Raw genomic sequence first — 25,296 nt, 5'->3', positions numbered from 1 at the left:
CATTATGATTTAAAGCAAAGAAATCTCACTCCCCCACTCCTGCACTCCTCTGTTCATTGTGGTCAAGCGTTCTCTGTCAGCCTCTTGAAATATGCAAGTTATATGTAGACTCAGCACGGATATATGTTGTATTCTTACTTTTTTAGTAAATGTCCGGGGTTCAGAAAAAAATTGACTTCCAATAAGTGGTACTTGCTTGCATACCTCAGCTGTGAAATTAGGCAGTTTTCAGTTGTGCACAGTAACCTTTCACTGCCTGTATCCCAGCCAGCGAGACTGAAACCCCTGTGGTGATTAGTAGAGATGGGAATGAGGCAGAAAAGTTTGAATCCAAACTGGCACTGAGTGCTGTCAGCAATCGCAGGAGAGCAAAGGAACCCAGGGATCGTTGGTCACTAAGTCTCCCAGGCAGAGGGAGGGTGAGAGGGACAGAAGTCAGAAAATGAAGGAGAAATAAGTGGGCGGGAAGGGAGTTCACAAGTTCCCAAACATGCCCACATCCAGTCATAGAGTCATAAAGTCTAAGGCCAGAAAGCACCACTGTATCATCTTGTCTGACCTCCTGCCTAGCACTGGCTGCCAACACCCCCCAGCACCCACCCACTAAACTGAACAGTTGGAGTGAGACCAAAGTCTTGCAGCCTCCAGGAGACTAGACTCTTACATGCTCCAGGCAGAGAATAGCAGGTACTGAGGTGCACCAGTGCTCCAGGCCCCTGCAGTGGCAGGGAAATGGTTAAATGAGATATTCCCAGGGAATCCTAGTGAGTGCCCCACGGCCCACACCACAGAGGAAGATGAAAACCCACCAGGTCACTCACAGCCTGACTCGCGGGAGGGGATATTCCTTCCCCATCCCACCTATAGTGTCAGTTAGACCCAGAGCATGGGAGCAAAAACCAGCCAGCCAAGCCCTGAGAGAGAGAGAGATTGATCTCACCTCAGAGCCCTAGTTCACCCCGCCTAATAGCCTGTCGTCTTCTCCGGCCATTTCTGAAGCTTCAGAGGAAGGAGATTAAAAAACCCTCTCAAAATACATTGGATGAAAAATCCCTTCCTGACCCCTGCAGGTTGTGGCCCTGAAGCATGAGGCTGAGGAATGTAATACATAAAATAGAAGTGAGCCCCACTTAATGTTCCATTATTTCTCTCCATTGACAATGGCTTCCATCTTAATATCACCAGCAAACTTTATTTAATTTACTGCATCAGCACTGGGCACTCTTTGTCCTGTACCTGCCTCTGCCTGGTCCCCACTGTTGGGGGAGTTACCCTCAGGGTTTTAAAACTAGGACAGTGGTTTAGTGCTGGTGGGAAAGGCTGGGTCTGGGCTGTGATAAAATCATGGAATATTTTCCCAGCATGCAAGTCAGAAACATCTTGTGCAGGGAAAGGGCCAGGGAAGACCATGATGTGACAGGAACTAACTTCTGAAATCTTCCCAGTCACCCTTCTCACCCTGACAGGTGGCAGAGTAACACCCACCTTTGGCTCCAGATTGTCCCAGCCTCCCACGGGGCAGGGAAGGGAACTGGCTGTAGTGGAGTCAGTCCAGGTAGGGATTATTGCGGGGTTGCTAGTGGGTTCCTGCTGGGGGGAAAGGGGCAGGAAATACTGAGGGCCTGCGATCTTTGGGGGAGCTCAGTGTGGAGGTGGGATGGGGGCAGGAAATACCCAGGGTGGAGAAAGGGACGGGGACAAGGCATGTGACAAACTTGCTGGGAATCGTTTAACCCAAGTCCTTAATTCCATGGGGTTTGGGGGAGGAAATTACCCTATTTGTGGAATGGGGCTAGTGGGGGAACCCTGGACAGCGCTGGGAAACTGTATCAGATTCCCAGTGCATGATCATGAAACTACTGGCCAGAGGTTGCTATGAGATTCGAAGGAGGGGGGTTACCCACCAGTGGGGCCTAGAGTAGATAACCCCTCCTCTTCCTTCCAGCTCCTGGCAATGGGAAGCCTGTTGGGATTCCTACTGGGGAGCCGACCCTGGAGCCTGCTGGGGATCCCATCCCCCGCATCAGCCTCTTGCTTGTAGGTGTGTGATGAATGAAAAGACCCTTCCCCCTCTGTCTGCTGTGGGGCATGAGGGGACCTCTATCTCCCCCCCTGTTTTGTCTCCTGGCTGCTCTGAGGGTGAGAATCTGCTGACTGTGACCCAGCCAGAGCTTCCATTTGATTGGCTCCTCTCTCTCCATGAATAGTGGGGCTCAGGTACCGAGTGTTGGACACTTCCTCTTTCAGGGGCCAGTGACCTTCGAGGAGGCGGTTGTGTATTTCACCAGGGAAGAATGGACTCTGCTGGATCCCCCTCAAAGAGCCCTCTGCAGAGATGTCATGCAGAAGAACTATGAGAATGTGACCTCGCTGGGTAAGGATTCCTGTCACCTCGGTTCTTAGAAGGGGAAATGAAGAGTTAAGTTCGTGCCACCCTCACAGTGCCACCTCTACTCTGCCCTGTCTCAGCAACAGCCCATTAAGAGCATTGAAATGGGGCAGACTAAGTCCCTCAGGGTTCACATGCACCTCCCTTCATATCACAGTCATAGCTCTGCCAATCTGGTCCAACTACTCTCTCCACCATCCAGTTACAGTTACAGCTGACCCAGTGCACACGGCTAGAGGCATGCGGATAAATGCTGGTATTCCCATCTCTGAACACAACACAAACAATGGCACATTCCTAGTCCTTCATAGCTATTGTAGGATCATAGATTTTATGGCCAGAAAGGGCTATTAGGTCATCTAGTCTGATGTCCTGTATAACACTAGTCATAGAATTTCATCCAGTTACTGCTGTACTGAGCTGAATACCTTGTGTTGGACTAAATCTTCCCCCAGAAAGGCATCCACTCCGACGTGAAGACTTCAAGAAATGGAGAAACCTCCACTTCCTTTGTTAGTTTGTTAATCTTTGTACCAGCCTTAATGAGCCGCTCTCAGCGACTAGTGCCAGCTGCAGGGCCAGAGGCAGAGTTAAGGTTGCATTTTAGGGGTTGTGTGTATATTAACTCTTCCTTTTCTGGTTCTCAGAGGTTTAAGTTTAGCCACCACCCACCTAGTGGAAAGGCATGCACTGGCCATAGACTCATAGACTTGAAGGTCAGAAGGGACCATTATGATCATCTAGCCTGACCTCCTGCGCAATGTAGGCCACAGAATCTTACCCATCCACTTCTATAACAAACCCCTAACATATGTCTGAGTTATTGAAGTCCTCAAATTGAGGTTTGAAGACCTGAAGCTGCAGAGAATCCTCCAGCAAGTGACCCATGCCCAACGCTGCAGAGGAAGGCGAAAAACCTCCAGGGCCTCTGCCAATCTGCCCTGGAGGAAAATTCCTTCCTGACCCCAAATATGGTGATCAGTTAAACCCTGAGCATGTGGGCAAGACTCACCAGCCAGCACCCAGGAAAGAATTCTCTGCAGTAACTCAGATCCCATCCTCTCTAACATCCCATCACAGACCACTGGGCATACTTACCTGCTGATAATCAAAGATCAATTGCCAAATTAATTGCCAAAAATTGGGCTATCCCATCATACCATCCTTTCCATAAACTCATCAAGCTTAGTCTTACAGCCAGATATGTATTTTGCCCCCACTACTCCCCTTGGAATGCTGTTCCAGAACTTCACTCCTCTAATGGTTAGAAACCTTTGTCTAATTTCAAGTCTAAACTTCCTAGTGTCTAGTTTATATCCATTTGTTCTTGTGTCCACATTGGTACTAAGCTTAAATAATTCCTCTCCCTCCCTAATATTAATCCCTCTGATATATTTATAAAGAGCAATCATATCCCCCCTCAACCTTCTTTTGGTTAGGCTAAACAAGCCAAGCTCTTTGAGTCTCCTTTCATAAGACAGGTTTTCCATTCCTCGGATCATCCTAGTAGCCCGTCTCTGAACCTGTTCCAGTTTGAATTCATCCTTCTTAAACATGAGAGACCAGAACTGCACACAGTATTCCAGATGGGGTCTCATCAGTGCCTTATATAACGGGACTAACATCTCCTTATCTTTGCTGGAAATACCTCGCTTGATGCATCCTAAAACTGCATTAATTTTTTTACCAGCCGTATCACATTGGCAGCTCATAGTCATCCTCTGATCAACCAATACTCCGAGGTCCTTCTCGTCCTCTATTACTTCCAACTTATGTATCCCCAATTTATAACTAAAATTCTTGTTATTAATCCCTAAATGCATGACCTTGCACTTTTCACTATTAAATTTCATCCTATTACTATTACTCCAGTTTACAAGGTCATCCAGGTGGTCCTGTATGATATCCCAATCCTTCTCTGTGTTAGCAATACCTCCCAGCTTTGTGTCATCTGCAAACTTTATTAGCACATTCCCATTTTTTGTGCCAAGGTCAGTAATAAAAAGGTTAAATAAGATTGGTCCCAAAACTGATCCCTGAGGAACTCCACTAGTAACCTTCTTCCAGCCTGACAGTTTACCCTTCAGTCTCGTTGTAGTCTCTCCTTTAACCATTTCCTTATCCACCTTTCAATTTTCATATTGATCCTCATCTTTTCCAATTTAACTAATAATTCCCATGTGGAACCATGTCAAATTCCTTACTCAGATCGAGGTAAATTAGATCCACTGCTTTTCCTTTGTCTAAATAATCTGTTGCCTTCTCAAAGAAGGAGATCAGGTTGGTTTAGCACAATCTACCTTTTGTAAAACCATGTTGTATTTTGTCCCAATTGCCATTGACCTCAATTTCCTTGATTGCTTTCTCCTTCAAAATTTTTTCAAAGATCTTACATACTACAGATGTCAAACCAACAGGCCTATAGTTACTCGAATCACTTTTTTCCCTTTCTTAAAAATAGGAACTATGTTAGCAATTCTCCAGTCATACGGTACAAACCCCGAGTTTACTGATTCATTAAAAAATCTTGCTAATGGGCTTGCAATTTCATGCGCCAGTTCCTTTAATATTCTTGGATGAAGATTATCTGGGCCCTCCGATTTTGTCCCATTAAGCTGTTCGAATTTGGCTTCTATCTTGGATGTGGTAATATCTACCTCCATATCCTCATTCCCATTTGTCATCCTACCATTATCCCTAAGCTCCTCATTAGCCTTATTAAAGACTGAGGCAAAGGATTTATTTAGATATTGGGCCATGCCTAGATTATCCTTAAACTCCAATCCATCCTCAGTGTGTAGCGGTCCCACTTCTTCTTTCTTTGTTTTCTTCTTATTTATATGGCTATAGAACCTTTTACTATTGGTTTTAATTCCCTTTGCAGGGTCCGACTCTATATGGCTTTTAGCCTTTCTCACTTCATCCCTACATGTTCTTACCTCAATAAGGTATCTTTCCTTGCTAATCCCGCCCATCTTCCACTCCTTGTAGGCTTTCTGCTTTTTCTTAATCACTTCTGTGAGATGCTTGCTCATCCAGCTTGATCTACAACTCCTGCCTATTCTGCAACTTGACTTGAAGTAATTCCAGGTCTCCTCCACCTTTAGATCCACAAGTTCTTCAGTCCAATCCACTTCCCTAACTAATTTCCTTAATTGTTTAAAGTTAGCCCTTTTGAAATCAAACACCTTAGTCCCAAATCTATTTTTGTTTATCCTTCCATCTAGTTTGAACTGAATTAGCTCATGATCACTCGAACCAAGGTTGTTCTCTACAACCATTTCTTCTATGAGGTCCTCACTACTCACCAAAACCAAATCTAAAATGGCATCCCCTCTTGTTGGTTCTTCAACTGCTTGGTGAAGAAATTCATCAACTATCACATCCAGAAAAATCTGAGCCCTATTATTGTTACTAGCACTTGTCCTCCAGTCTATATCTGGGAAGTTAAAGTCTCCCATGATTGCACAATTCCCATTAGTGTTTACTTCATTAAAAACATTAAAGAGGTCTCTATCCATATCCAAATCAGATCCCTACGGTCTGTAGCACACCCCAAGCACTATCTCAGGGGAGGCGCTAGTAGCTTTCTTTCTCAGTGTGATTTTTGCCCAGACAGACTCTGTCTTATCCATTCCATCACTTCTTATTTCTTTACAGTTAACCTCATCATTGATACACAAATGCTACTCCACCACCTTTGCCTTTATTTCTGTCTTTCCTAAGCAGCACATAGCCTTCAATACCTGTACTCCAGTCATGACTACTATTCCACCCTGTTTCTGTTATCCCTATAATATCCAGTTTCACTTCCTGCTCCAGTAGCTCTAGTTCCTCCATTTTGTTACCTGGGCTCCTCGCATTAATTTTTGCCATTTGGCTTCACTGACATTCTTTTCCTGGTTAGGCACAGACATTCTACCACCAGCATCACCTATTAGACTGGTATCTACACTACCCTTCCTCCTAATGTCCATTCTTCTGCCCACGGCTGTATCCTCTCTTACTTTGTTTTCTTCCCTCTCAATGTTAAATTTCGGTGTGGAGTTTACCTGGACAACTCCCAACCATCTCCCCCAAATTCCTAGTTTAAAGCTCTCTTAATCAGTTGTGCCAGCCTCCATCCTAGAAGTCTATTTCCCTCCTTACTCAGGTGAAGTCCATCCCAAGAGAACAGTCTTCTGTCCATGAATGCTTCCCAGTGGCCATACATCCCAAAGCCCTCCTTATAGAACCACTGCCTAAGCCATCTCTTGATCATCATAATCTTGTCACACCTTTGTTGCTCTTCTCTAGGAACCGGCAGAATTCCACTGAAGATAAGGAAATCGAGGCTCAGGTTAAGTGTCTTCCCCTGTCTGGCATAGTCTCCCTTGATACGTTCCAGCGAGAATCTAGCCGTACCATGAAGGACAATCAACGGATTGTTTCCCGCTCCCATTAGGATCCTTTTCAGCCTCAAGTCCACATCCCTTATCTTAGCACCCGTCAGACAGCACACCCTTCTGTTCTCCAGATCAGCTCTAGTTAAAGGCCTGTCTATTCTTCTCGGTAGGGAGTCCCCAATTACATAGACCTGCCTTTTCCTGGTGACAGTGTGATTCTCTGGTCTAACCCCTGCTCCCACTGGCTGCAAGTCCTCTCGATTTGTATTGTCCCTTGCAATCCTCCGCAACCCATCCCGTATCCTCCTGGGGCTCATATTTGGTGTTGTCTCCATTGACTTTTCACATCTTCCTGTAGGACTAGCAGCTCTTCTCTTTTTCCTTGGTCTCTCACCTTCAGCGACCACCTCCTGTTCCCCTTCTTCATTTTCCAACTCTGCAATCCTGTTCCTGAGCTCTGTTTCTCCTTCGCTGGCCCATCTTTTCTTCTGCCTGGTTCTCTTAGTCACATGCTTCCACCGTCCACTTTCCTCACCCAGCAGTCTCTCCTCAGAATTCTTTCATCCTGCTGCCATCTGCAAGTCTGAGCTTATCCCTTCAGCTTCCTCATGTCTTTGCTCCATTATCTGCTCGAACCCCCTTCTAAACTCTACCAGAGTTTCCACCTACATCTCCAGTCCTCGGATCTTTTCTTCCATCAGCTCTATCAGGTGGCACTTCATGCAGACAAAACTCTTTTCAGATGCCCCCTCCTGTATCATGTACATGTCGCAGCTTCCACATCCAGTCATCCGCATTGTGTCTTTCACTGCTGCCTCAAAACCTGTGAGTCCAGAAAACACAAAACAAAACAAACCTCCAACAGGCACCAGAACACTGGCAGACCACCACCCACTCCCTTCACTAGCCTGTCAGTTCTTCTGCCTAGGTCTCTTAGTCTCCCCTACAAACTCCCCCTGTAAACTCCCTCTGAAACTCCCCTGTTTACAGCTCTGTTTGATGGCTACTGGTACTCAGTATTTATGTAGGTTATGGACATTTGATTTCCCCATTTTTTTAACAGACTTTTTCGGTACTCTGTCTGCATGAGAGATTTTGCCAGCATAATTATGTCAATTAAGGATGTGGTTTTTCTCACCTCTAATAAACAGAGCTATACTGACAAAACTTTGCAGCTCAGAAGAGGCCGGAGTCTGCAAGTGAATTTTAAAACACTTTAAAATATTGCTCTCAGCCCTGAAATTTTGGAATCGAGGGGAACATCTAAGAAGAACTCCTTCAGAATGCAGCAAAACACACAATATATGTAGTCTGAAAGTTAACAGTGGTACGGCTCTGACTCAGTTGAATGGGTGTAGCTCAGAGACAGTGGCCACAGCATGTCCTCTTAACCCAACCAACGAATGACTGTGAGAGCAGTGTGAGGTGCCTATTCAGGAGTTCTTGGGGGGGTAGGGGGGAAGGAGAGCAGGAAGGAGTGTGGTGGGAGAAGATGATGGGAGAGCTAGTGCTTGTGGGGTGCCACAAGGTAGAGCAGGCTGAGTGTAGTGGGAGGAAAGGAATAGGTATGTGGAAGATTAGACTAGAGGGAATCAGGGAGGGATGGGTACCATGGAAGGAAGAGGAAGTGAGGAACCAGATATAGAATCTCTGCAGAACAGGTAGCGTGGTAGGTTGGGGGAGTGGGAGCCTGGGAATGGAGAAATGGGGGTGGAGGTCCCAGCAGTGGTGCTGTTGGAGGAGGAGGATTGGATAGGAGATCTGGGATACTTGGAAGTGGAAAAGACTGAGGATAGTGGGAAGGGGATGGGGAGAAGTCGGAAGGGAAGTTTTCAGGGAGGAAGATATTTGGGGCTCTTCACTGACAATATCCTTGCCAAAGTCTCTAGTGACCTCTTCCTAAGCAAAGCTCAGAACCAGTACTCCACCCTTATTCTTCTTGATCGATCAGCTGCCTTTAATACCACTGACCATGGTCGTCTTTTTGACATCTTGTCTGCTTCCTGGCTCTCCTCCTACCTCTGTAGCCACTTCTTCAGTGTGTCCTTAGGAAGATCCTCCTCACCCCCACTCCAGTTTTCTGTGGGGGTTCTACAGGGCTCAGTCCTTGGTCACTTCCTCTGCACTTTATCTCTGGGAAATCTCAGTTCAGCTACTGTCCATATGCTGATGAATCATAGATCACCGCTCTACTCTAGATCTGTCTCCTTCTGTCCAAACTGAAATCTCAGCCTCCCTCTGATAACTCCCCGTGGATGGCTAGCCATCAGCTCAGGCTCAACAGTTCAAATGCTGATAACAAAGCTCTTAATCCCCCAAGCCAGCCCCCCACCGCCTTTTTTGCTGTCACCCCAGAATTAGCTGATGAAATCTCAGAGTCTCTGGCAATATTTGCCAACTTAGATGACAGGAGAGGTCCCAAGAGATTAGAGAAGGGTTAACATAGTGCCCATCTTTACAAAGGGGAAAAAGGAGGAGCTGGGGAACTATACACTAGTCAGCCTGACCTCGATAGCAGGAAAGCTACTAGAGCGATGTATAAAACATTCAATTTGCGAATACCCGGAGGATGAAGGGGTAATCGGTAGCAGCAAGCATGGATTTACTAAGAACATAGCATGACAAACCAGCTCGATATCTTTCTTTGATAGGGTAACTGGTTTGGTGGATAAAATAGGCCTGGACCTCAAAAAGGCTTTTGACACAGTCCCATGAGTAAGCTGGAGAAATGCGGGCTCAACAGAACTCCCATTAAGTGGATATATAATTGGTTACACAACCGCAAGCAAAGAGTAACTATTATTGGAATGATGTTAGATTGGAGGGATTTTCAAATGGGGTTTCACAGGGATCTATTTTGCGTCTGCTGCTATTTAACATCTTCATTAACAACCTGGATGTAAGAATAGAGATCATACCAATCAAATTTGCAGATGACACTAAGCTGGGGGGATTGTCAACACTTTGGAGGATAGAGCAAAACTTCAAAGTGATCGTGATAAATTGGCAAACTGGGCTATAAACAACAATGAAATTCAACAAAGACAAGTGTAAGATGCTACACTTCGGGAAGAAAAACCCAATGCACAAATACTGACTGGGGGATAACTGACATGACAGCAGCACTGCTGAGAAGGATCTGGGAGTTGCGGTGGATCACAACCTCAACAGGAAGTCAACAGTGTGATGGTAATGCAAAAAGAAGAAAATGCATTAACAGAAGCATAGCATGCAAATCACAGGTGGTGATAGCACTGGTCTACTCAGCACTGGTTAGGCCTCAAGGGGAGTCCTGGATCTAGTTTGGGTCATCAGTGACTAGACAGGATGTAGAGAAACAGGAAAGAATACAGAGGCAAGGGACAAAGATGCTCAAAGGGGTGGAATGCAAACCAGTGAGTAAAGGCTGATGGAACTGGGTGTGTTTAGTCTGGAAAAAATAGTTAAGGGGGGGGATATAACAGCAATCTTCAAATACGCGAAAGGCTATGTGAGTGTGCGTGGCCGTCTCTCCTGGTCTGTCTCAGGACAGAGCTGCAAAGTCTCCAAGGCCAGGGCCTCAGGCAGGGTGGGGCAGCAAACAATTAGGGGCATTTCCCATAGTGAGCACCAAACAGTCTGGGGCTCAGGCAGGGGCAGGCACCAGTCTAGCATCCTAGCTCGGCGGACAGTTGACCAACACAGGCCTCCTGGCCGAAGGTGGGGTGGCAGGAGGTAAGGGAACCCTGGCCCACCTGACTCCACCGGATCCCAGCCCCAGGCCCTAACAGTGGCAGTGTAATCCACCAATGGATCATAGGGGATCTACTCACAACAGCCTTACTTAGTGTCAGCTTAACACTCAGCCAGACGATGGTCTAGTTTCTCTGGGCTGCTTCCTACAATCCCCAGGGTTTGGTACTTCTGGCCTCCATTTCCCCGGGTTGGTGATCTGTGGCAGCCCCATCAGCTCGTTGGCACCTCGACTGGCTGGTGACCCTGGGAGCTTTGGCCAGTCCTCTGGTGGCCTCCCCAGAAGGTCCTCGGTCTCCCGCTCCAACAGCGGATGATAATCGTCTGTCTCCCTCGGCAGCTTCAGGCCAACTGAGCTACAGGGCCCCCTCCTTTTGTCCTTCTGCTTTCTGTCCCGCCCCTCAGCTTCCAGAGGGGTGGAGATGGCTTTCCTGGCTCTGTAGCCCAACGAGCAGGTTGTGGTCCCTGCTGGTCTTCCCTGCTTCAGGCTGCCAGACAAAGGATGGGGAACAGTTCTTCACTCTTGTCACAGAGGGCAGGGCAAGAATCAGTTGGTTTAAACTACAGCACAGCAGATTTAGATTAAATCTCAGGAAAAACTTCCTAACTGGAAGAACAGTAGGAGAATGGAACAGAGGCCTATGGTGGTGGTGGAAGGTTAGTCACTGGAGGTTTTCAAAAGGAGGCTGGTTTAGTCACAATAAATCCTGCACCTTGGCAAGGGGTTAGACTAGATGACCTTTATGGTCCCTTTTAACTCTGTGGTTCTAAGGGGTTCTTCCTTGGAAAAAGCTAAAATGAGCATGTTGCCCATTAAGGGTATGTCTGCACTGCGTCTGGCAGCTGCCTCCCAGCCAGAGTCCATGCCGACTCACTATAAATAACGGTGTAGGCACTGTTGGTTGGGCTGTAGCTTGGGTTCTAAAGCCAGGGCGTGCTGTTGGCTGGATAGTCTGAGCTCCATCAAAGCAATGTCGCCACAACCATTTTTAATGCACTAGCGTGAGACCAACCTGAAAGGTGGCCGACTCCCTGATGCCCTCTAGACATACCCTAAAGAGGGCAGTCCCAAGGGAGACTGTATGAAGTTTGGGTCATCTAATTCCCTGTAAATCCATGACCCAGCCCCCTCCTTGGCATCCTGTCACCGTGCCTTAGTGGGTCACAACTGAGGATGCCAAATTCAGGATGAACTGCTGAGAAATGCAGCAAACACGACCCAAAACTAGTGGTTATTCTTTTGTAAGATAGACCAAAGCAACAACAAAAGTGAACTCCTATTTCACCACACTGGCTAACAAGAAAACATAAAGGCAGTTTTCTCAGGCATTCTTTGGTGGTGTTCTTATAACACCACCAAAAACACTGGATTCAGAGCTGAGTGGTTCTTTACAACCATTGTCATTAAATAATAGGTTCTTCTGATCCCAAAGGGCCAGCCATTCCCAGGTGAATATACAACTTAGATCTTACCCAAAACTCACACTGGAGCCAATCCTTTAGTATCTAATATCTAAAGGTTTATTCATAAAAAGAAAGAAAGGGGAGAGTTAAAATTGGCTAAGGGAATCAATTACACCCAGTAATGGCAAAATTCTTGGTTCAGGCTTGTAGCAGTGATGGAATAAACTGTTGGCTTAAGTCATCTCTGGAGTACGTCCACAGCTGGGATGGGTCATTCAGTCCCTTGTACAGAGCTTCAGTCTGTAGTAGAGTTCCTCCGGAGGTAAGAAGCAGGATTGAAGACAAAATGAAGGTGTTTCCAGGGCCTTTTATAGCTTTTGCCATGTGGAGGGCATCCCATTGTTCTTACTGTGGAAAATTACAGCAATACAATGGAGTTTGGAGTCATGTGGGCAAGTCACATGTTCATGCCCAATTTCTCTCAGTCATTGCAGGAAGCCATTACCTAGATTCCAGACAGCACATTTACACGACAGTCCACTCAGTGTAGATGGGCTTCTCCCGTGGTCCATTGTCAACAAAGTGTGTCTTGATGAACCACTTAATTTGAACAGTCACTCCAAGATGTGCTAGTTAGCTACCTTGTGGGTGTTAACCTGTTATGTTTATAAGAAGCACACAAGATCTTTTTCAGGGGAAAAGGCAATGCATCACATTTATTGAAGATACAACAATTTGCATATGCATTCAATCACACACACACACTGTCCCGCCAGTGGATGTTACACTTACCAGTCCAGAGTTCAGATCAACCTAGTGGCCAGCTAGGTTGATCATGAGTAGGAGAAGCCGGGTTCCGTTGGTCATGACATGATGCTCTGGGGAAGTCTTGGCAGGATGGACCCAAAGTTTCATGGCAAGGCACCCTGTTCATATAGTGATTTCCCTTCATTGGAACCAATGAGTTTTGCACTGTCATGCTGTAATCAATTGTTGTTTGATGAGTGCTTGTTTTCTTAAATTGTCCTTCTCATCCTTTATCTTGTTCTTTCATCCAGTTCCTCAGGGAGTTGTCCCATGTTGGTTTAGATCCGAGCTGTCTTGTCCCCCACTGAGAGGTGCCTGTCTCATCTTTAGAATCATCATTCTGCCCTCCTCAGACATTTCAATAGAGACATGTTGCAGCCTCCTGGCGCCCTTGTGTCTTTCTTCAGTTCCTCCCTTGTACATCTGGTTCAGCGATGGTCTTCACACTTAGCTCTTAACACGTGCATTCCTTATTCACACACAAAACCGAATTAATTTACACACACCATTTTGAACAGGAACATCAAATTGCAATGCAAAAGAAAACAACCATGGCATTCTTTTACTTATTTTAAACTGCTAAACCTACAACAAATTGGTGACCCTCAAAGGTCTGTTACTGCCTTGAAATCAGTCCAGACACAGATTCTGGCTGATGTATCTCCACTCATTGGCCCATTAGGTCATTCCTTTCTGTTATTCAAAAAGGGTGGCTGGCAGGATGTGCTCAGATCATACACCAATACACTTAATGTATGCTACATAATTATTCTTTATCCTTCATTCTAAATTATATAAAATACCAACATAAAATACCACCGCTACATTTGGGGGAAGAGTTTGGGGGAGTTCAGTTCCTGATTTTCATTTGACCTCTCTCTCCAGCACTTGTTTTGGTTTGGCCTTCCCCTTTCCATCCCTATCTGAGGTTTCTGTCTCTATCACATCAGGTGACACAATGGTATGTGAGAAAGAGGAGCAGAATTCTCAGCAGGAAAATGTTGAGCAAGTGGATAAACACAGAGCATTATCGCAAAGACCAAAAAGGAATGTGCCTAGGAGTCATGAGCAGGGAAACTCCTGTGAGATTCAGCACAGACCAGAAAGAGAGCAGTGAAACCATCCAGGGGAGAAAGTGGGTAAATGTATTTCCTATGAGGGAACTCAGATGGACCTCAAGGAAACCACAACACAGCAGGAAATCCTCATGGGAAAGAGAAAAAATACATGCACTTAAGGTGGGAATAATGTATGTGACTACTCAGTCCTTATAAAGCATCAGAGAATCCACACAGGAGAGAGGCCCTTTGAATGCTATGAGTGTGGGAAATGCTTCACTAAGAGCTCATCCCTTTTTGACCATCAGAGAATCCACACAGGGGAGAGGCCCTATGAATGCAGTGAGTGTGGGAAAACTTCACTAGTGGCTCAGCCCTTTCTGAACACCACAAAATCCACACAGGGAAGAGGTCCTATCAGTTCAGTGACTGTGGGAAAACCTTCAATCGCAGCTCAAACCTTTTTACCCATCAGAGGATCCGCACAAGGGAGAGGCCGTATGAATGCAGTGAGTGTGGGAATACCTTCTCTTGGCACTCAGCCCATGTTATCCATCAAAGAATCTGCAAGGGAGATCAACACCATAAAAACCTCTAGGGCTATCAATATTTTCTTTTTCTTTAATAATTTTCCTGATTCCCACATAGTAACTTTTGAAGCTATTTGAACTGTTTGCAGCACTGTTATCCCTCAGCTTGTCCAGATGAGTGGCCCATTTTTGCCTTTTTGCAGTTCGCCCTCTTTTGAGGTAGACCCATTTGTCCTTTCTATCAACTCCATTGTCTCATGAGTAATTCTAATGTGCCCTTCCTATCAGGAACCAGGGAGCATCACATTTATACCATTCCTTCTATTGCAAAGTTATTGTGAGTCACCAATGATTAAGATTGTATCATTTCTAGTTGTTCTCACATTGCTCTTGGTTGTGCTAAAGATATAATGGGAACTTTTCAAATTATATGTAAATGAAGAGGAGCAGAGGCAGGAAAAAAAGTGTTATTTCAGCCTCTGTGACACTGGAAGAGTACGAGGTGACTCAGAGATTCCTTCCTTCCCCATCACTACAGAACTGTTACCTTTTGTCTGACCCATACAGAGTTTATCTTCATCACATTCTATCCATCCACTTCTCAAAGTGTCGTGTGATGAAGAATTCTCCATTGTCTGTGCTTGGAGACGATGCTTTGAGTTCTTTAACCCTATATCAGAGTTGCTATGACTGGAGATGAAACTGTCAAAGACGTGGAAGGGGAATTCAAATGGATCTCAAATACAGTGTGATCATTGGGAGTTTAAGTCCCAGGTTCCATCTGTTGGCAAGGTGGTTTTTTTGTCCCCCGTATTTGGATGCTAGGTTACTTTCAGGTCAATAAGCCATCTAAAGGTTGGTCTATGCTGAAAAGGCATGTTGGCAGAGCCACATCTCTCAGGGTGTGAAAAGTCCTCTCCACTGAGAGAAGTAGTTAATGTGACTCAGTATAGACAGTGTTAGGTTTTCAGAAGAATATTTCCAGTGTTTGAAGTGTAGATGTAGCCTTAAACAGATTGATCCCCTAGGGGAAGCGAGTCATGACATCAATTCCAAATTTGACCCATTTCCCTGTATGTGAGAAAGTTACTAGTATGGAGGGCTGAGCCAGCTGTCCGATCACCTGGTTCCTTAACTGTAGCTACAGCTCTTAGTGCCCATCAATCCAAAGACTGAGAGAAAAGGAGAGTTCCAGCCACTGTTATTTTAGTATCTTACTATTCCTCTCTCTGTTTTTTGTGCTGGCCTTTCTATTCTATCAGGGTGTGACTATAGCTCAGTGCATGTGTGAGAAAAGCTTATTGGTGCCAACTGGCAAAGAGGTCACTGTTAAAGATTCATAGATTCATAGATTCTAGGGTCAGAAGGGACCAATGTGATCATCTAGTCCGACCCCCTGCACAAAGCAGGCCACAGAACCCTACCCATCCACTTCTATAACAAACCCCTAACTTATGCCTGAGTTACTGAAGTCTTCAAATTGTGGTTTGAAGACCTCAAGCTGCAGAGAATCCACCAGCAAGTGACCCATGCCCCACGCTGCAGGGGAAGGCGAAAAACCTCCAGGGCCTCTGCCAATCTGCCCTGGAGGAAAATTCCTTCCCAACCCCAAATATGGCGATCAGCTAAACCCTGAGCATGTGGGCAAGACTCACCAGCCAGCAATCAGAAAAGAATTCTCTGCAGTAACTCAGATCACATCCCATCCAGCATCCCATCACCAACCACTGGGCATACTTATCTGGCAATAATCAAAGATCAGTTGCCAAAATTAGGCTCTCCCATCATACCATCTCTTCCATAAACTTATCAAGCGTAATCTTAAAGCCAGATATGTCTTTTGCCCCCACTACTCCCCTTGGAAGGCTGTTCCAGAATTTCACTCCTCTAATGGTTAGATACCTTCGTCTAATTTCAAGTCTAAACTTCCTAGTGTCCAGTTTATACCCATTCATTCTTGTATCTACATTGGTACTAATCTTAAATAATTCCTCTCTCTCCCTAATATTAATCCCTCTGATATATTTATAAAGAGCAAGCATATTCCCCCTCAGCCTTCTTTTGGCTAGACTAAACAAGCCAAGCTCTTTGAGTCTCCTTTCATATGACAGGTTTTCCATTCCTCGGATCATCCTAGTAGCCCATCTCTGAGCCTGTTCCAGTTTGAATTCATCCTTCTTAAACATGGGAGACCAGAACTGCACACAGTATTCCAGGTGGGGGTCTCACCAGCGCCTTATATAACGGTACTAACACCTCCTTATCTTTGCTGGAAATACCTTGCCTGATGCATCCTAAAACCGCATTAGCTTTTTTAACGGCCATATCACATTGGCTGCTCATATTCACAGGCAACTCCTGTCTCAGACCTGACAAACTCGCCACACCTAATACACTACTTTTGTGATATTTATCCAGGAAGCATAGCAGTGAGATCTCTACTGAAAGCTTGTAAATTATTGATACTCCTAATCCCTGTGAGGTGTGTTTACGAGTCATATTTAAGGAGTACTGTAAGTACATGGAAAATTATGCCCATATGGATTGTTGTGAAAGTGAGTCACCCCAATCAAAGGTCTGGGTGGGGATGGCCCATTCAAGTGGGAGGGAATTGGCACCTTTCCCTTGCTAGCTAGTTATTTGATGTATTGCTCCATTGTCAACCTTTGCACCAACCCAGAAAAGCTGATGGAAAACCATCAAAGACAAACTAGCAACCTTTTGCACCTGCTGCACCTTGCAGGTCAAAAGACCCCACTCACCCACTCCTGTAATAGACCTGAGAGGGGAGGCAGCTCTGTGCACAGCTCCCTCCCCCAATGGATGTGCAGAGATGTGCCAGCAGCACTAAGGTGGCTCCCTGCCCACTCTGCCTCTGTCCCTCCATGCTGCTTCCAGAAATGGCTGGCATGTCCCAGAATCCCCTGGTGCGGGGGAAGTGTCTCCATGTGCTGCCCCTGTCCTGAGTACCAACTCTGCAGCTCCCATTTTCCAGAAACTGCAGCCAATGGGAGATCTGGGGGCAGCGCCTGCAGGCAGCGGTGCTTGGAGACCCTCTGGCCCCACTCACCTAGGAGCTGCTGCCACAGGGTTGTGTGTACCGGTCACTTTGGGAGCTGCAGTGCCCATGGTAAGCACCACCCCTTCTGCACCCCAACCCCCTCCCCCAGTGCAGAGCCCACATCCTGCACCCAAATTTCCTCCCAGAGCTTTGCTTGTCTTCCTTTCACCCAGAACCATCCTTCCTCTCCTGGGCTGCAAGTAGCCATCCCTGGGAAGCCAAGAGGCAGGCACAAGATTCTGCCTCCCAGCAGCCAACCGCACCTCCTCAGGCTTTGGCAGAACGAATGGTGGCTACTGCTAACCCCACTTAGCTGCAATGATGCGCTTAGCTTCTGCCCTGCCTTCCTCAGCTCAACTTTCCTCTTTTGCCCCATTCCTGCCTCACTTCCTCCTTTGGCAAGTCACGCAAAGGAGGCCAGCAGGAAGAGCTGGCCTCTATAGGCCGACTTCCAAGGACAGAGAAGGCCAAGCCACAAGGCTTCAAAAAGTGACTGGCCCAGATCCTCTAGCTTTCCCCTACTGTTCCCAAGGCTTTTTCTCAGCCCATTTCACCACCCTCTGTCCTGCAGGGGTTGGGGTTATCGCAGGTGTTACCAGAAATTGGGCCAGTTAGTAAGTGTAGGGAGGACTAATGACCCACTAGAGTCTGGCAGAAAGCAGCACATTTATTGTACTGACAACTAAGCTCAAAAAAAGGAGGGGGGTCACACTCACACTCCCAGGACTGGCACAGCACTGGAGATGTCAGGATTCTGCAAGGTAAGTGTCCCACAGAGCCGCGATGTACGGTGTGATGAAGGTAAGTCTTCCTGAGGCACAATGAAATACAACGCAGAGAACCACTGGCCAGGCAGTCCGGGCAAAGAGCATTCACTGGAGGTACAAGCTTGTGAGTGCTCTCCTGAGCACAGGACCCCTCCCCTTTTAAGGACCTGCACCTCCTGGTCTGTGGCTAGGGATGACTTGGCTGCATCTGGTGGGTCACACTCCACCTTGGGCAGTGTCCATGCTCTGGGATACGAGTGCTGCCTAATAAGAGTCTCGCCTAATTAGAGTCCCAGACACCTTGTCTACCTAGGAGCTCTTCTGCTCTTCAACCAGCCCATTCATCCCACAAGCATTTCAGCAGGGAGCGGGAGGGGGAAAGGGAAAGCCGCTTCACAGGCATTCAGAGAGGGAGAGGAGACAAAGGTGGGAGGGGGGAAAGTATAACAGACCTATTGAGCATAGAAATCACTGCTGCTCCTGCAACAGCAAGGACAGGCCAGTAGGAGCTGGGAAAATTAAAGCATCATATTTCAGCCTGGTTTCAAACCAGGGACCTTTTGCATGTTAGGCAATTGTGATAATCACTACACTACAGAAACTCTGTCCCTCCTTTTATAAGAATGGCCATACTGGGTCAGACCAAAGGTCCATCCAACCCTGCATCCTATCTGCCAACAGTGGCCAATGTCAGGTGCCCCGTAGGGAGTGAACCTAATAGATAATGATCAAGTGATCTCTCTCCTGCCATCCATCTCCTCCCTCTGACAAACAGAGGCTAGGGATACCATTCCTTATCCATCCTGGCTAATAGCCATTCATTGACTTAGCCTCCATTCATTTATCTGCAAAAAGAATGAGGAGTACTTGTGGCCCCTTAGAGACTAACAAATTTATTTGAGCATAAGCTTTCCTGAGGTAAAACCCGCTTCATCGGATGCATGCAGTGGAAAATACAGTAGGAAGATATATATAGATATATATATATACACAAAGAACATGGACAAAATGGGTGTTGCCATATACACTATAACAAGAGTGAGCAGTTAAGGTGAGCTATTATCAGCAGGAGAAAAAACCTTTTGTAGTGATAATCAGGATGGCCCATTTCCAACAGTTGACAAGAAGGTGTGAGTAACAGTAGGGGGACAAATAAACATGGAGAAATAGTTTTACTTTGTGTAATGACCCATCCACTCCCAGTCTTTATTCGAGTCTAATTTAATGGTGTCCAGTTTGCAAATTAATTCCAATTCAGCAGTCTTTAGTTGGAGTCTGTTGTTGAAGGTTTTTTGTTGTAATATTGCAACTTTTAGGTCTGTAATTGAGTGACCAGGGAGATTGAAGTGTTCTCCGACTAGTTTTTGAAAGTTGTAATTCTTGACATCTGATTTGTGTCCATTTACTCTTTTACATAGAGACTGTCTGATTTGAGCAATGTACATGGCAAAGGGGCATTGTTGTCACATGATGGCATGTATCACATTGATAGAGGTGCAAGAGAATGAGCATCTGACAGTGTGGCTGATGTGATTAAGTGCTATGATGGTACCCCCTGAAAAGATATGTGCACAAAGTTGGCAATGGGCTTTGTTGCAAGGATAGGTTCCTGGGTTAATGTTTTTGTTCTGTGGTTGCTGGTAAGTATTTGCTTCAAGTTGGGGAGATGTCTGTAAGCGAGGACCAGCCTGTCTCCCAAGATCTGTGAGAGTGAGGGATCGTCTTTCAGGATAGGTTGTAGATCCTTGATGATGTGCTGGAGAGGTTTTAGTTGGGAGCTGAAGGTGACGGCTAGTGGCGCTCTGTTACTTTCTTTGTTGGGCCTGTCCTCTAGTAAGTGACTTCTGGGTACTCTTCTGGTTCTATCAATCTGTTTCTTCACTTCAGCAGGTGGGTATTGTAGTTGTAAGAATGTTTGATAGAGATTTGTAGGTGTTTGTCTCTGTCTGAGGGGTTGGAGCATATATGGTTGTATCTTAGAGCTTGGCTGTAGACAATGGATCCTGTGATGTGGTCTGAGTGAAAGCTGGAGGCATGTAGGTAAGTATAGAGGTCAGTAGGTTTCCAGTATAGGATGGTGTTTCTGTGACCATCCCTTATTAGCATTGTAGTGTCCAGGAAGTGGATCTCTTGTGTGGACTGGTCCAGGCTGAGGTTGATGGTGGGATGGAAATTGTTGAAATCATGGTGGAATTCCTCAAGGATTTCTTTTCCATGGGTCCAGATGATGAAAATGTCATCAATGTAGCACAAGTTGAGTAGGGATGTTAGGAGACGAGAGCCGAGGAAGCATTGTTCTAAGTCAGCCATAAAAATGTTGGCATACTGTGGGGCCATGTGGGTACCCATAGCAGTGCTGCTGACTTGAAGGTATACATTGTCCCCAAATGTGAAATAGTTATGGGTGAGGACAAAGTTCAGCCTCTAGATTTGCTGTGACATTATCGGGAATACTGTTCCGGACGGCTTATAGTCCATCTTTGTGTGGAATGTTGGTGTAGAGGGTTTCTACCTCCATAGTGGCCAGGATGTTGTTTTTGGGAAGATCGCCAATGGACTGTAGTTGCCTCAGGAAGTCAGTGGTGTCAGCTGTTGTCAGAGTGCCAATGCCTGAGGTGATGTGGCATCCAGGATTTCCAGGCTTATGGATCTTGGGTAGATGATAGAATAACCCTGGTTGGGGTCCTAGGGGTGTGTCTGTGCAGATTAGTTCTGTGCTTTTTCAGGGAGTTTCTTGAGCAGATGGGGTAGTTTCTTTTGGTAACCCTCAGTGGGATCAGAGGGTAATGGCATGTAGAATGTGGTGTTAGAGAGCTGCCTAGCAGCCTGTTGTCCATAGTCTGACCTATTCATGATGATGACAGCACAGCCTTTGTCAGCCTTTTGGAGTATGATGTCAGAGTTGTTTCTCAGATAAATTTGTTAGTCTCTAAGGTGCCACAAGTACTCCTCGTTGGTTTTGGTGATACTGACTAACACAGCTATGACTCTGAAACCTATTAATTTATCTAGTTCTCTTTTAAACCCTGTTACAGTCCTAGCATTCACAGCATCTTCAGGAAAGGAGTTCAACATGTTGACTGTGCGCTGTGTGAAGAAGAACTTCCTTTTATTTGTTTTAAATCTGCTGCCCATTAATTTCATTTCATGGCCCTTATTTCTGATATTATGGGAACAAGTAAATAACTTTTCCTTATTCACTTTCTCCACACCACTCATTATTTTATAAAACTTTATCATATCCCCCCTGAGTCTCCTCTTTTCCAAGATGAAAAGTCCTAGTCTCTTTAATCTCTCCTCATAAGGGACCCGTTCCAAATCCTAATCATTTTAGTTGCCCTTCTCTGAACCTTTTCTAATGCCAGTATATCTTTTTTTAAATGAGGAGACCACATCTGTACACAGTATTCAAGATATGCGTGTACTGTGGATTTATATAAGGGAAATATAATATTCTCCATCTTATTCTCTATCTTTTTTTTAATGAGTCTTAACATCCTGTTTGCTTTTTTGATTTCCACTGCACACTGCGTGGATGTCTTCAGAGAACTATCCATGATGACTTCAAGATCTTTTTCCTGATTAGTTGTAGCTAAATTAGCCCCAATCATATTGTATGTATAGTTGGGATTATTTTTTCCAATGTGCATTACTTTACATTTATCCACATTAAATTTCATTTGCCATTTTGTTGCCCAATCACTTAGTTTTGTGAGATCTTTTTGAAGTTCTTCACAGTCTGCTTTGGTCAAAACTATCTTGAGCAGTTTCGTATCATCTGCAAACTTTGCCATCTCACTTTTCACCCCTCTCTCCAGATCATTTATGAATAAGTTGAATAGGATTGGTCATAGAACTGACCCTTGGGGAACACCACTAGTTGCCCCTCTACATTCTGAACACACTGATGGGTGAACCTGGAGAAAGTGGTGGCAGCCCTTCGATAGGTCAGCTGGTGGAGCAAAGAACTGGAGCTGGCACTCAGGAAGTCATCCTTATGTCACCCTTCTGACTCCAACTTGAAGGAGAGTTTCTTTTTCTTCCCCTTGCTGAGAAAGAGCAAGAGAAAAAAGAAAAGTCAGGTGGGCCAACTTGATGCACCAGTCCATGCTGTCTTTTCTTGCTTGGGAGCCTGAAATGAGGGACTCTTGGTGAGTAAAGGCAGTGCTGTGCTTCCAGAAAAAAGCTCACTACTGAACACAAAGAGGATGCCAAAGCATGGATGTGAACCAGGGCCCTCTAGGTTGTCAGTTTAGCACTCTCCCAACTGAGGAGTGCTTTTTGGCCTGCTCCTTCTCTGGGATGTTTTTGTCAGCCCTGGCACACAAAAAGAGCATCAATGCAAGCGTCCATAAAGGCAAGATGAATTTTTGCCTGCCTTGCTCAGCTTGACTTGCTTCCTCACCCCATTCCTGCCTTAGATCCTGGGTTACCTGGTGGCTGAAGATGGTCCATTGTATCAAGCAGTGCCAGAGCCTGACACAGTGTCCCTGGGCAGCCTTTGCTCTGCACATGCCGGCCGTGCACATTTGCAACTACTTGAAAGCTCCTGTTGGTAAGTTCTGGGAATAGTTGCTCCCCTTCAGAGAAAGCTCCCTAAAATTAGCCTGTCTCACCCAGCGTACATTGACCTCTGTTCAGACCGAGCCAAAGGAGGTCCTTGCTATTGTGGCCTTTGCTGCTGTGAGGGTGTCCACTGTTGCGGATGAAGCCATCCTGCAAGTGCCTTCCACCTACTCACCCACTGAAAATCCTGTAGGATGTAAGGTGGGAATAGAAGAACACTGGGGGAGGGCTTCCCAATCTCCTCCCCCTTCCACCACCATCAGCCATCCCATACCTGGTGCTGCACCTAGTGGGGTCAAAAAAAAAAGTCTATATCTGAATAGTTGGTTGGGTTCTTTGCAGTTGCCCCAACATTCCCCTTGGGCCTGACCTGATCTCCAGCTCAGCCACGCACTGAAAACTGAAAAACAAAAAAGTAGAGCCGTAAAAGATTTCAAAGCCCACCAGGCCCAACCCCCCCTTCTAATATCGCAGAAAAGCCACACTTCTCCTGACTAGGTAGGGACATCCTATTGCCCCACAAGAAGTGGAAGGCCATCCTGTTCGGTCTCAGCAGCACTCGTGGAGCGGGGGGGAATACATGGCTGAGGAAATTCCCCACAGTCTAAAGATAGGTCTTGAGCATCACAACTTTGTAGGCTAATGACAAGGTCCATTTACACCACTGGATGAGCTATTTCTCACAGGCCAGCAATCGTTTCTCCCATTTTGTGTTCCCCACCTCGTCCCCAACAGAATGCTAGAAGGCCCAGCTCATCAACCTGCCCACTCTTGCAGCCTTCCTCTTCCACCCTGACTGATAGCGAGGAGTATTGAGCCTCCCTCCCTTAGGCCCTTCAGTATATCTGGGGAACACCAACACCATCCAAGTGACTTTGGGCCAGTAGGTCAACCAACAGGGCTGCTTCGTAGGCCAGACTGCAGCCCAGATTCAGGACTCAGAGGAAATGGAGCTCGCATCCCTACCTACAGGACTCCAGGTATGGCCAGGCTTCTGGATCAAATGTTTCCTCTTGTGCTCAAGTCACAACAGCTAGCGAGTAAAAGACAGGCTCCCATGTCATTTGAGAGAGCAGGATAGACCCTTGGAAGTCTCAGCAGGGTTAGGTGGCACAGGAATTGTCCTCAGATCCCACTGAGACTTCAACTCAGATTGCAGGATTCTAAGCCCTGAGTGCCGGCCCTTACAGCATGGAACCAGCAGGAACACCTGGACCTTTGCTGAGTTCTCATGTGGATGACCCTGCTGGGGCAGCCCTGCATTTGCTCACCAAGTTGGCATGCAACAGTTTTCTGCAGCTCCCAGAGGCCTTTTTTAATCCAGACTGAGAGGCCAGTGAGTATGTGAGGAAGTTGCCCCGTCAGTCCCAGACAGTACATGGCCCTTCCTAGGGGAGGCCAAGTCCTGGAAAAAAAAATCCTGTCAAATCACATCCTGTAGTTTTGGAGGAAAAGGTTTCCTCTCTACTTGACCAGGGACTTCAACCCTCAGATTAAAAGTCTGATACTCTACCAACTGAGCTAGTCAGGCTCACATGTAAATGAGGAAAATTTTGTGCAGAAGAGAAACTAGTTAAGGAAATGAGAGTGGGAAACAATACAGAAAACCTGCTACTCTCACTCTTTTAGCAGTCCTAGCCTCAGCCTGATCCTCCATCCTGAGGCATTATTCTTTTTTTAGTTAAATAGCAAATCCAGGAGAAAACACAGTTATACAAAGCAAAACAAAATCACAAACAGAAATGTCATTTGAAATTCAAAAATTAAAAAGGGAAATGCAATTCCCATCACTTTATCATAGCTGGGCCATTCTTGTATCAAGAGCACTCGCTAAGGGCCCTATATGCTTATGAGAAATCTGGAGGAACTCATACCACAACTTGAACATGAAACTCAACTGCTCCCAGGTGCCGCAGTAAAACCCTTTCCCTGCTGTGACGTTGCACTCCATAGGATTTTATGAAAATATGCTAATGAGTGTGAATATAAAGTGACTGGACTATGCTTCATGCAAAAGGTGAGGTATCATTACAAAGCTTATAATCTACTGTGTGTGTTCATCCTATTTGTATGAACCTATTGTTTTTGTATCTGAAGCTAGAAATATGAAATATAACTCTGAGGTCCTATTGTAATTATGCAAGGTGTGGGCCATTAATAATGGTTTGGACTCTTGATGGCTCCCATTAACCAGTACTAGTGACTGCAGATGGCTCTGTCCTGCAACATCTGTGAGTCAGGCCAGGAAGAATGAAGGCTTGGAGGGTGTCACAGGACATGTGATCATGTCACCTGGTACAGGAATCCATCTTAAACCTGAGGCTTTTCCACAGGAGAGAGACAAAAGATTCCTGCCTTGTACCAAAGTTGTATAAGGGGATGGACCAGAAGAAAGGTGGCTGAAGTCAAGAGAAATTCCTCAGCTACCACCTGATCTGGAACAAGGACTATATCAGGTGAAAAGATTGGACCCAGACTAAAAATAAGTCTAGTCTGTGAAAGAAGCATATTGGAACATCTCTGAGAGTGAGATTTTATCTGTATCAAGTTTCATACTGTTTTAGGCTTAGACTTGCATGTTTTTGTTTTATTTTGCT

At 45.9% G+C, this 25,296-nt stretch overlaps 1 non-coding gene and 1 pseudogene across 1 annotated transcript; one reads left to right on the top strand and one right to left on the bottom strand.

Moving 5' to 3' along the window:
• LOC115636545 overlaps positions 1-25,296 on the top strand; it is a 1,011,845-nt pseudogene that overhangs the window by 57,303 nt on the left and 929,246 nt on the right.
• Positions 18,663-18,735, bottom strand: TRNAV-AAC. Its single transcript has one exon. It is a non-coding gene; the product is annotated as a tRNA-Val (tRNA).

This window comes from Gopherus evgoodei, chromosome 1 (assembly GCF_007399415.2).
Source record: "Gopherus evgoodei ecotype Sinaloan lineage chromosome 1, rGopEvg1_v1.p, whole genome shotgun sequence".
Classification (NCBI taxonomy): domain Eukaryota; kingdom Metazoa; phylum Chordata; order Testudines; family Testudinidae; genus Gopherus; species Gopherus evgoodei.
This window is presented reverse-complemented; position numbering and strand designations above follow the sequence as displayed.